This window comes from Triticum aestivum, chromosome 1D, assembly GCF_018294505.1.
Source record: "Triticum aestivum cultivar Chinese Spring chromosome 1D, IWGSC CS RefSeq v2.1, whole genome shotgun sequence".
NCBI lineage: Eukaryota > Viridiplantae > Streptophyta > Magnoliopsida > Poales > Poaceae > Triticum > Triticum aestivum.
The window spans coordinates 89371754-89381622 of record NC_057796.1 but is presented as its reverse complement, the minus strand read 5'-3'; the positions used below and the strand labels follow the sequence as shown (position 1 = coordinate 89381622).

The 9869-nt window shown below is 44.6% G+C and overlaps 1 pseudogene; it reads right to left on the bottom strand.

Annotated features, from left to right (window-relative positions):
* Window positions 1-584: 584 nt before the first annotated feature.
* On the bottom strand, window positions 585-9343 carry LOC123180510 (disease resistance protein RGA2-like; annotated as a pseudogene).
* Window positions 9344-9869: the final 526 nt, after the last annotated feature.

Sequence of the window (9869 nt, the reverse complement as noted above, 5' to 3'; positions counted from 1 at the left end):
GCGCTGCTGAGGGCACCATCTCTCCACTCTGACCCATGTCCGGGTGAAAGCCCAAGATCCGATGCGGATCGGGCGTCGGCGGCGCCCCGTAACCTTCCTGGAGGCGACGCCAAGGACATTGGGATCGGATGGAAGGGTCTGCAGGTGAGGGGTGGGGATGTGTTGCCTCCCTTTTGGTGGAGCGGTGTTTCTTTCTATATATTCTTGGCGGCGGCTCTTGGCGGCATGGAGCAGCGGAGGCTTGGCGTCAGATGTGTGGTGACAGACACGCGCAGGAGGTCGACGCTGTCTGGCGTCGTGGTGGCGTCGGCAGCAGCGAGACCGGGCAAGGCCGATGCAACAGTACAGCTCTGAAGATGGATATGTGGCAGGTGGCTGTGGCGGCCTCATACCCGGCAGGCGTCCTGGTTGAGGAGCACGTCGGACTGGTGGGTGCCCATACCCGGCAGGCGTCCTGGTTGGGACCTCAGGTCTTAGATGTTAGGTTTGGCTGCGAGGTCTGTTTATTAGGCTCAGACCATCAGCGCCCTTTCATCAGTTAGATAGGAGTAGCGACAGAAGTTGCGAAGATGATGGCTTTGGTCTTGCTGTTGTACGACTTTGTAAGGTCTTGTGTTAATAATTAATAAATTGGCCGTATGCATCGTCCAGATGCAGAGGCCGGGGGTATTCCTCCTTTTCTAAAAAAAAAATTACCGACTAAAACTACAGGGCCTGCTGCTGACTTGGCAGTAGAGAACAAGCTCATTAAATCAAAGCCCCAGGTTAACCTGCTGCCAGCTGGTGGTGCAAGAGGAATTCTCATCAATATGGTTCGATTATTCTTCTCCCACGATTCTGGATGTATGGCTTCCTCTATCGTGAAGTGAAACTTTAACACTTTCCATAAGATGCAACTGATTTGACGAAGCGGAGCAGGCGACGGAAGGTAGTCTTTGGTTGTTCTCGAGCTTTGTAAATCTGCAAGCTTACAACAGATAATGCACAAATTTACATGGTCGCATCCTAATGCCCTTACAGCCGTGCATCATTTAGTTTGGAGAAAAGTATGTTTTTGGTCCCTCAAGTTTCCACAAAGTATAGACTTGGTCCCTTAAGATTTTTTGATATACATTTGGTCCCTCAATTCTCAAAACCGGATAAGTTTGATCCTAAACCAGATTTTGAGCACGTTGACCGGGTTTGACCGCCACAAAACCGCTCGATGAATACTATATTAAAAAAAAAACTTCAAAAAATGACAAAATTTTACTAGAGCCCGTCCGATGTCATTTCATGACAAAATTTTGGTCGCACCTTGCGCACGTAAGCATATTGGACCCCAAAAAATTTCAGAATTTTTGATTTTGTTTTGATATTTTTAATTTATTATTCATTAGGCAGATATTTTTGTTTTTTTGCCACGAGCTCCTCGAGTGCTGAAAGAGCCCGAAATTTTGTTCCCATCTTGCGCATGTAAGCATATTCGATCTTTTTAAATTACTGTTCATCAGGCGGTTTTGTGGCGGTCAAAACCGGTCAACGTGCTCAAAATCTGGTTTCGGACCAAACTTATCCGGTTTTGAGACTTGAGGGACCAAATGTATACCAAAAAATCTTGAGGGACCAAGTCTATACTTTGTGGGAACTTGAGGGACCAAAAACATACTTTTCTCTTTAGTTTGTTTAACAATAAAGTCAGTAGATTGCTTGACTTCAGCACTATGAACAAGGTAAACCTAGGTTGCTGTCCGGCTTTGATCTCCTTTATTAAGCACAAGTGCTAAAAGTTGTCCCAAGAGTGAGCTTTTCAGTATGGAGTTACTCATCATGGTCTAGAATCTCTCTCAATCACACGTCTATGGCTCCTCACTGGCCGTTGGCCATGATCTCCCTACCACTAAAATATACTACTATATGCATATGTGGAGGCTTATGTGTGGTTTGGTGGGGTAAATGGAGTAAGCAAATCTAAATTTCAGTTATTGCAAAGTTAAATAAGTATCCGAAACTAGTACAGTGAAGCCTTGTCATGCCAGTCATAGGAAGAATGATGTTATAGCTGAGAAGACGTGAAAAGGTAAAAAGAATTATCCGAGTAACAGAAGGTGATCTGTATACCACATGGAGAGTGGACATCAGCTGATCAAAAGGAAGAGAATGTTCTGAGCGGCACAAGGTGAGCTCTAGAACTATTATCGGATATGGATACCTCGTCGAGAGCGGGCATCAGCTGATGACTGCAGAAGGATATGGAAGTATGCTCTAATTGACTCCTCCCACTCGATGGAAAAACAGAGCCCCTTAAATTTTGATTGCCAGCACTCCTTTTTTCTTATTTTTTTCCTCGTGATTGCCAGCACTTCTTTTCCTTTTTTTTTCTCTCTTTGGGCTCTATATTGCCAATACTCTTTTTTCCTTTTTTCCATTACTATTTTCTCCGAAAGAATTGTGTGAATGAGCAGTATGACACATCAGGAAGAAGTGGCTTATACAAGGTGAACGGATACACAGACAAAGTATGCAAGATTGCACTGTACGAACTGCAATGAAAAGTGTCAGAGAGGGTAGCAATGGAAGGAAAGAAGGAGAATGACTGGCTTTCAAGAGCTTCTGACTAGATGGATACAGAGTTAACAAAGCTCACCAAATATTTAGATTGCACAAATGATGGTTCAGTTTTGTTATATGTATGGCTCTGGTGGGACAAAATAATAGTCTAAATCAATCTAGGTAACACCAACTTACTTCACTCAACTCTTGGGGTTTTGATCAGGAGACATTGAAAAAAATAGCAACCTAGGTCACCAAATATCATCGAAGCAATGAAACTGTGAGGGCTAGAATGTGACCAAATAAATTATATGCACGATCCAATGTAAACTCACATTTGAATAAAGTGAGAAAATGTTGTACCATTCCTTGACCCAGCATTCTTTTACTAACTTCATCTCCGCATTCTGTTCTTCAGTTATTTCCTAACCTGCATTGGTACAAAATAATATGCATTTTAGTATGAGTATCTCTGGCGATTTAGTAATTTGCATTTTGTACATGATACCCAGACCTGACTCCAGGAAATAGCATTAAATTTTATTTTAACACTTTCTCCTAGAATCATCTCCTGTTTCAGATCAACAAGACGGAAAGAGCGATTACCTTAGGGCAGCTGATAGTTGGAAAGCACTTCTTTTGCGAAATGGAAGCCTTTTTATTGCTTCTTCGCTTCGTTGCTGCAAATAGTTGAGCTAATTTGCTGCGTGGCGAATTATCTTGGTAGATATCTTCCAAGTAAATTGCATCCTTGTTCTGGCATTCACCAACTGACAATCACCCAATGCCAATGCAGCTCTTACAATCTCAGGTTCAAGACAAATGGCATATTCCTACAGCTTGCTTGCCTGCAAATAAGGAAAAATAAAGTAATAGCTTGCCAAAGGGCACTACTATTGAGGGAATGCATACAAAATAAAATCATGAGAGACGTGCTTTGCAGAAAGCTTACCTTGCAGGCGTCAACAAACTTGAGATCCATTGCAGACTGGTCCATAACCTTTGTTGCTTCTTGTGGAGTGCTAGATAAGCATGAACCAAACCTGAGAATATATTATGTTAGGATCATAAAATTCAACTAATAGTGATGGGAGTTTTTGTCAGTTCCGTAACTTACTAAGCGGAAAGCCGGTAACAAGACTAGCATTCACATCTGTTGGAGTACAAAGTATAACCAAGTCCGCATGGCATTTTCTGCAAAGGAAAATCAGTAAGATTCGAAAATATAAATGAAAAATGAAATGTGAAAGCTAAAAATCATGCAGTGTCCTAGCATAGCAAAATTAGGGTCAGTTCAGTAACATACTAAGCAGGAGTGTGAACCTTACAGTAACATCAGCAGCAATTGGCATGCGAGCCTGACAACTAGAGCACCAAGTCTTCAGAAGTCATGAAGGAAGAGTAAATGCGAAGTATCTAGTCTAGAGGCTAAGAGAACAAGCAAAAAAAATCACCTGCACAAAAAGGGAAAAATAAATGGTGAATACAACAAGACAAACAAACACTGTAATTCCACAAACTGAGGATTACATGATTTCCTAAATATTTATTTGTGGGGATAAAGTTCCATGTTGGGCTGTACTCCCTCCGTCCGGAAATACTTGTCATCAAAATAAATAAAAGGAGATGTATCTAGATGTATTTTAGTTCTAAATACATCTTTTTTTATCCATTTTGATGACAAGTTTTTTTGGACGGAGGGAGTACTTACCATATTGGAACAGGAAGAAGATACCACCCGGAGACCTTCTCGTATGTAAAGTATGCATGGATGGAGAGAATCCTACAAGGCTAGAAGAATGTACAACTCCCAAGAAACCCTGCGCAGTAGATCGAATAGAATCACATACTGTTAACAAATAAAAGTGGCTTGTGTGTGTGGTCTTCATGAAAAGCAAGGAAGTGCCTGTTACCTTGGATTAGTCTATAGCCTGATCAATGGGATGGTCCCCATTAACCGCCTTCATTCCTGTGTTAGCTTTTTGTTGAGGAGACATCTGACATCTAACTCTTGCAGCGAGTCGGGGAGGCCATTCTCGGGCAGCGACCTGATGGCTGGACACAGCCTGCTCTGTAATCTCTTGAGGTTGGTGAGCTTGTGTAGCCCTGCTGGGAGACACCGCAGCTTGATGCAATCGTCGACAACTAACTCTTGCAGCGAGCCAGGGAGGCCATTCTTTGGCAGCGACAGGATGGCTCCAGGTCTCCAGATCAATAATTTCTTGAGGTTGGTGAGCTTGTTTAGCCCTGCTGGGAGGCGCCGCAGCTTAGGACACCACTGGAATTGGAGGTCCTGGAGGGACCTGAGGAGGGAAAGGGCCTCCTCTTGCTCCTTGGTGAAGCACTCCACCTCTTTGTTGTGTTCAAAAGATAATTTGGTGAGGGAGGAAGAGAGGAGGCGGCAGATGGGCGCGGTAAGGACTCCTGCCACTTCATCCGTCTCGAGTTCCTGCAGTTTTGGGAAAGGAAGCAGCTGCTCGCCCTGCAGCTCCCGTGCGGGATCCCAATCAGCAAAGAATTTGGGGGTGCCGCGGACTTGTAATGCGGTGAGCTGGCCCTGTGTAAGAAGATGCAACAGGCCCTCACATCTTAAATCCTCACCCAAACAATTAATGCATAAGTTCTCGACAGAGGCGAGGTTCGAGAGAAGCACTAGCGTGTCCATGTTTCCCATAGGATCTTCAAGGAAGAGGCGTTGCAGGGAGGATGGGAAAGGGCAACAGGAAGAGAGATCGGACAGGAACTTGGGGCAACCTTCTATTATTATTTTCTTGAGGGAGTGCATGGCTTGCAGACCTCCTACTCCTGTCTCGTGGTTCTTGGCAGCCAGAATAAGCTCTCGACAGCCCTTCAAGATCAACTCCCTGAGAGAGCGGGAGAGATGGGCCGGTAGGAGCAGCAGCCCATCATCGTCTTCTTCTTGTTCTACAACAACCTCCTCTAATGATGCTACTCCCTCTTCCTCCACCTCCTGCACTCTTTCTAGTTGCTCATCTGTTCCATGTGTATCCTGCAATTCAATAGCAGCTGAAGAAGATGGCAGTGAATGCGATGTTGCCGTTTGTTGATGCTCGGCCTCCACATTCAACCGTGTTATCTTCTCACTTCCCCATATATTCAAGCCAAGAGCTCAGGGAGATGAGTGAGTAGGCATGTCACTTCCTTCCCACTAAAATTGCACCTCCATAATTTTAAACTGGTAACTGGAAGCTGCCATATGGTGTCACTTCTTGCTAACGGCAGGAATAAATTGCTAGAACCATTTATTTCCAGGGTCTCCAACATGGTTAGCATTTGAAGGTGTTTTTCAGCCAGAGGTGGGCAATTTTTGATACACAGTATTTGTAGTTGGGTTAAATTATGGAATGCCAAAACCGTTTCATCTAAGCTATGCATATCACCATTTCCTTCTATGCTCAAAGAGTGATATGTTTTGCTTGAATAACGTAACTCCTCCAGACCTCTTCCCACACGTGTCAGTGTAACAGAGCACAAAGCGTCACTATAAGGAATAGGAGGCAGTGACAACAGGTTTCGGCAATCCTCAATTTTAAGCTCATTTAGCCTAGGAAACCAAGTCACACATGAATCTGTTTCCAAGGGGTAACAACTAGTATAAGATGAAAATGGTAACTCAGTTAGTTCAGGGCAATCCTTCACAATGAGTACCTCTATAAGTGAGAAGTACCAAGGGCAAACTTCATTTGCTACCCATCTTCTTAATCTTGGCAACCCAATTAGTTCTAGCCTTTTTAAGTTACGAAAGCATGGGCCTGTGATGCAACTGGAAAACTCTTCTCCAGACTCACGCTCTTCTACAGATTGACCAATCACATATAACTCTCCAAGGGGTGGAAGGTGTTTCCAAGCTACGCTGTCTAGGCAGAGAGCCTCCAGACCTTTGGTCAACAGATTTTTGCCCAGCCATGTAGGGCAAGTAGAGCCTCCATGCCCATCAATGCATAGCTCATGAAGATTGCTATGTGGCCGTAGCCTCTCAAGTAATTGATCTTCTTCGTCAGGACTCGTATTTGACCGGCCTTTCTTCCAACTGAGTGTTAATCGCTGCAAGCAGTTTTTGCGTAAGAGTTTTGCCTCATGCGCTTCATTTGCTAGTGCATTTTCAAGATTGCAAATGTGAAGTGATCCTCCTATCTCTTCTAGTTTCCCCAGCTCCATTAATTCAAACCCATTACTTTCTTGCTTAATTTTAAATCTCTTTAGCTCTTGTAAGTTCTCTAGTTTTCCCACATTACAAATATTCGAATGGAATTCATACGATGGGACAAGGAAATGGCGCAATTTTACAAGGTTACCCATTTCTTCGTGCAAACTATGAACACCCTCCCAGTCACTTATGTCTAGCACCCTTAACTGATAAAATCTTGGTATACTCTTTGGTACCTGTTTTTTACTATAATACTTTGACACAAGCCGTAGGTAGCGGAGATGGACAAGATCCGAAAAGTTGTGCAATAGAAATTCCACATGGTAGAACATTGTTGACAAATAGACAACACGCAAAGATTTTGCATCTTTGAATAGATCACTGAATATGCGAACAAAGCTTGCATTGTAATCTCCAAACAACATCAAAGTGCGTAGGTTCTCAGTTTTCAGTATCTTTCTTGTTTTATTCAGTTCTTTCATAAAATTTTCTTTGACAATTCCATCCTCACTATTGGATGGATCACTCATACTAATGGACAAGTGGTAAACAGATGGTGCAATTTCTACAGCTCTTGGGCTAGAGGAAGATATATGTAGACACTCTTGTGAGGAAACCTTCAATGCTAAATCATGCAGCAGGTCATGAATAACATAGTGTTTACCTGAATCACCTGTTCCTATTTTGAAAAATCCATAATTAACTAAGTCATTCAAGTTGTTCCGCCCAATATCTTCAATTCTTTTGATTCTATTATCTGGATGTATAATGTCAAGTCCTATCCAAAAGTGAATCAGCTCCTCACTATCAAACTTGTAATCTTCCGGAAATAATGCACATGGGGAAAAGCATTGTTGCAGGTGAAAAGGTAGGTAGTCATAGCTAACTTTCAATGCAGGCATAATATCGTGCTCATTGGTCTGTGATTCCCATTCTTTGCTTTCAAGAACTCTTGTCCAGTGATCTACAGATATGTTATTTCTCAGCAATCTACCCACGGTTTTTGCTGCAAGAGGAGAACCCTTCAATTTTTCCACAATTTTTTCCCCGATTTCAATTAAGTTGTCATCATTATTTCGTTGATTAGTGTCACCAAAAACACATGCTAGAAAAAGGGTCCAATATTCTTTCGGTTCCAAACCTTCTAGATGTACTGGTTTATCTCTTTGCTTTACCATTTCAGCTACCTCAAGGAATCTAGTTGTGACCAGAATTGTGTCACCGTTTCCTTGCTCTTTCTGAAAGGGAACTAAAAATCTTTTCCAGTCGTCTTCATTACCATATTTCCATATATCATCCAAAACAAGTAAAAATCTTCTATTTTTGAGTCTTTTTCAATTAATTTCTGAAGTTGGTCCAAGTTATGCACCTCACTATCTGCTTTCTCTTTTTCGTCTTCGGCTTTAGGGATGGAGCTCACAATCTCTTGTGTCAACTTATGCACACTAAAGTCAAGAGATACACATACCCAAACTCGAATTTTGAAATGGTCTTGCACTTCTTTGTTGTTATATATGTATTGAGTTAGAGTTGTCTTTCCTATGCCCCCAGGACCCACTATAGGGATGACCGTGAGTTTTTTATGAATGTATTCATCGTTTGTAATATGCTCAATAATTGTGTTCTTCTGGGGTTCCCTCCCATACAACGTAGGCTCTAAAGCTTGTGAGGTGGTTATGGGTCTACCTGTAGAGGCAACATTGCCAATACCACTAGAACGCAGTAATCGTAGCTCGGTACTGACAGAGCCCGACAGTTCTAGGCCAAGAATGGTGGAGACCTTAGCACACAGGGGCTTTAGTTCGTCCGCGATGCATTTCATTCTGACAGAGACGTCCACCCTATCAAATTTCAGCTTTGGTACTCTAGGGGCATGCTTGCTATCATCACTATCGTCACTATCATCATCTTCATGAACAGATAGAGAAGAAGAGCAGAGGAGTCGATTACCGAAGTCGTGCACGGTGGTACGAGTACGGGAAGCGAGCCGGCGCACGCACATGCATGACTCATCAGGTTTGTAAGTGTCACCTGCAGCAGCAGATGAGCACGAGCCACACCCAAGCAGCTTGGCGGCAGCTTTGGCCGTATGCCGAGCATCGCGGACAAGGTTATGGACGCACCCGCGGTCGTCGTGGTCGGCGGTCTCGAAGGTGCCGTCGAGCTCGTCCTGGATGCGGAAGTAGTCGAGCTCGTCGAGCACGTCGTCGGCGCCGTACGCCAGGGCGCGCAGCCTCTGCAGCAGCAGAACGAGCGCGTGGCTGCGGATCTCCCTGTCGCGGGCGTTGTCGAGCATGGCCTGCGCGTAGAGGAGCTCCGTCTTGAGCGCCTCGACGTTGGGGCCGAGGCCCGAGCTGGCCACCCAGGCCTCCACCAGGCCGTCGGAGAGCGAGCTCAGCGCCCTGCCCAGCACCCACCGTGCCCCGCTGATGGTGGCGGACTCCATCGGCGGAGACTGGCTAACTACTTTTTTTTCTTCTGTTTTTTCTTTTCTCCTGGAGGATGCCTAACTAGCTATAGATTTCTTTTAGGTGATGAAACTAGCTATGGATGGATTGCATTGCGATTACGAGTGGCGGATGAGTGAGCAGGCTGAAGGAAAGGGGAATTTCTCGGAGTGTTTGGTGTGTGAGAGGGGAGCGAGGATTCTACGTACCCTATATAGACCCGGCCGAGGTCCATGATCGTGAGGAGAACCCACGAGCGTTAATGCTTGGCCCCAGCCACGTGTAGGTGTCCAATGCAGTTGTCTACGGTTACTGAAAAAGGCTTTCGCCCCACTTTAAAGCAAACCACCACAACCAAACGGTATACATAAGTTCACCACACACAGTCACACGAACATAGAGTACAAATAGGTTATGCTGAGGGCACAGCTCAACAAACCCTAAAAAAAGAGAAAAACGACGGCGGGTCAACCGCGGTAGCATGGAAGGAGCTAATCTGGCTCGGGCGGTGGAGGAGGGAGCGGCGAGCGAAGAGCCATCGCGCGAAGGTCGGAGATGATGATGGTGATGGCGTCTCGGTCTTGGTGACGGCTAAGCGGCCGCCAGAGCTGCAAGTAACCACACAATTTGAACACAGCATCAGTAGCGCGTCGGAGAGGAACCCGCTGAATGGCAAGCTTATTACGCACAGTCCAGAGCGTCCATGCGAGCACCGCAATGAG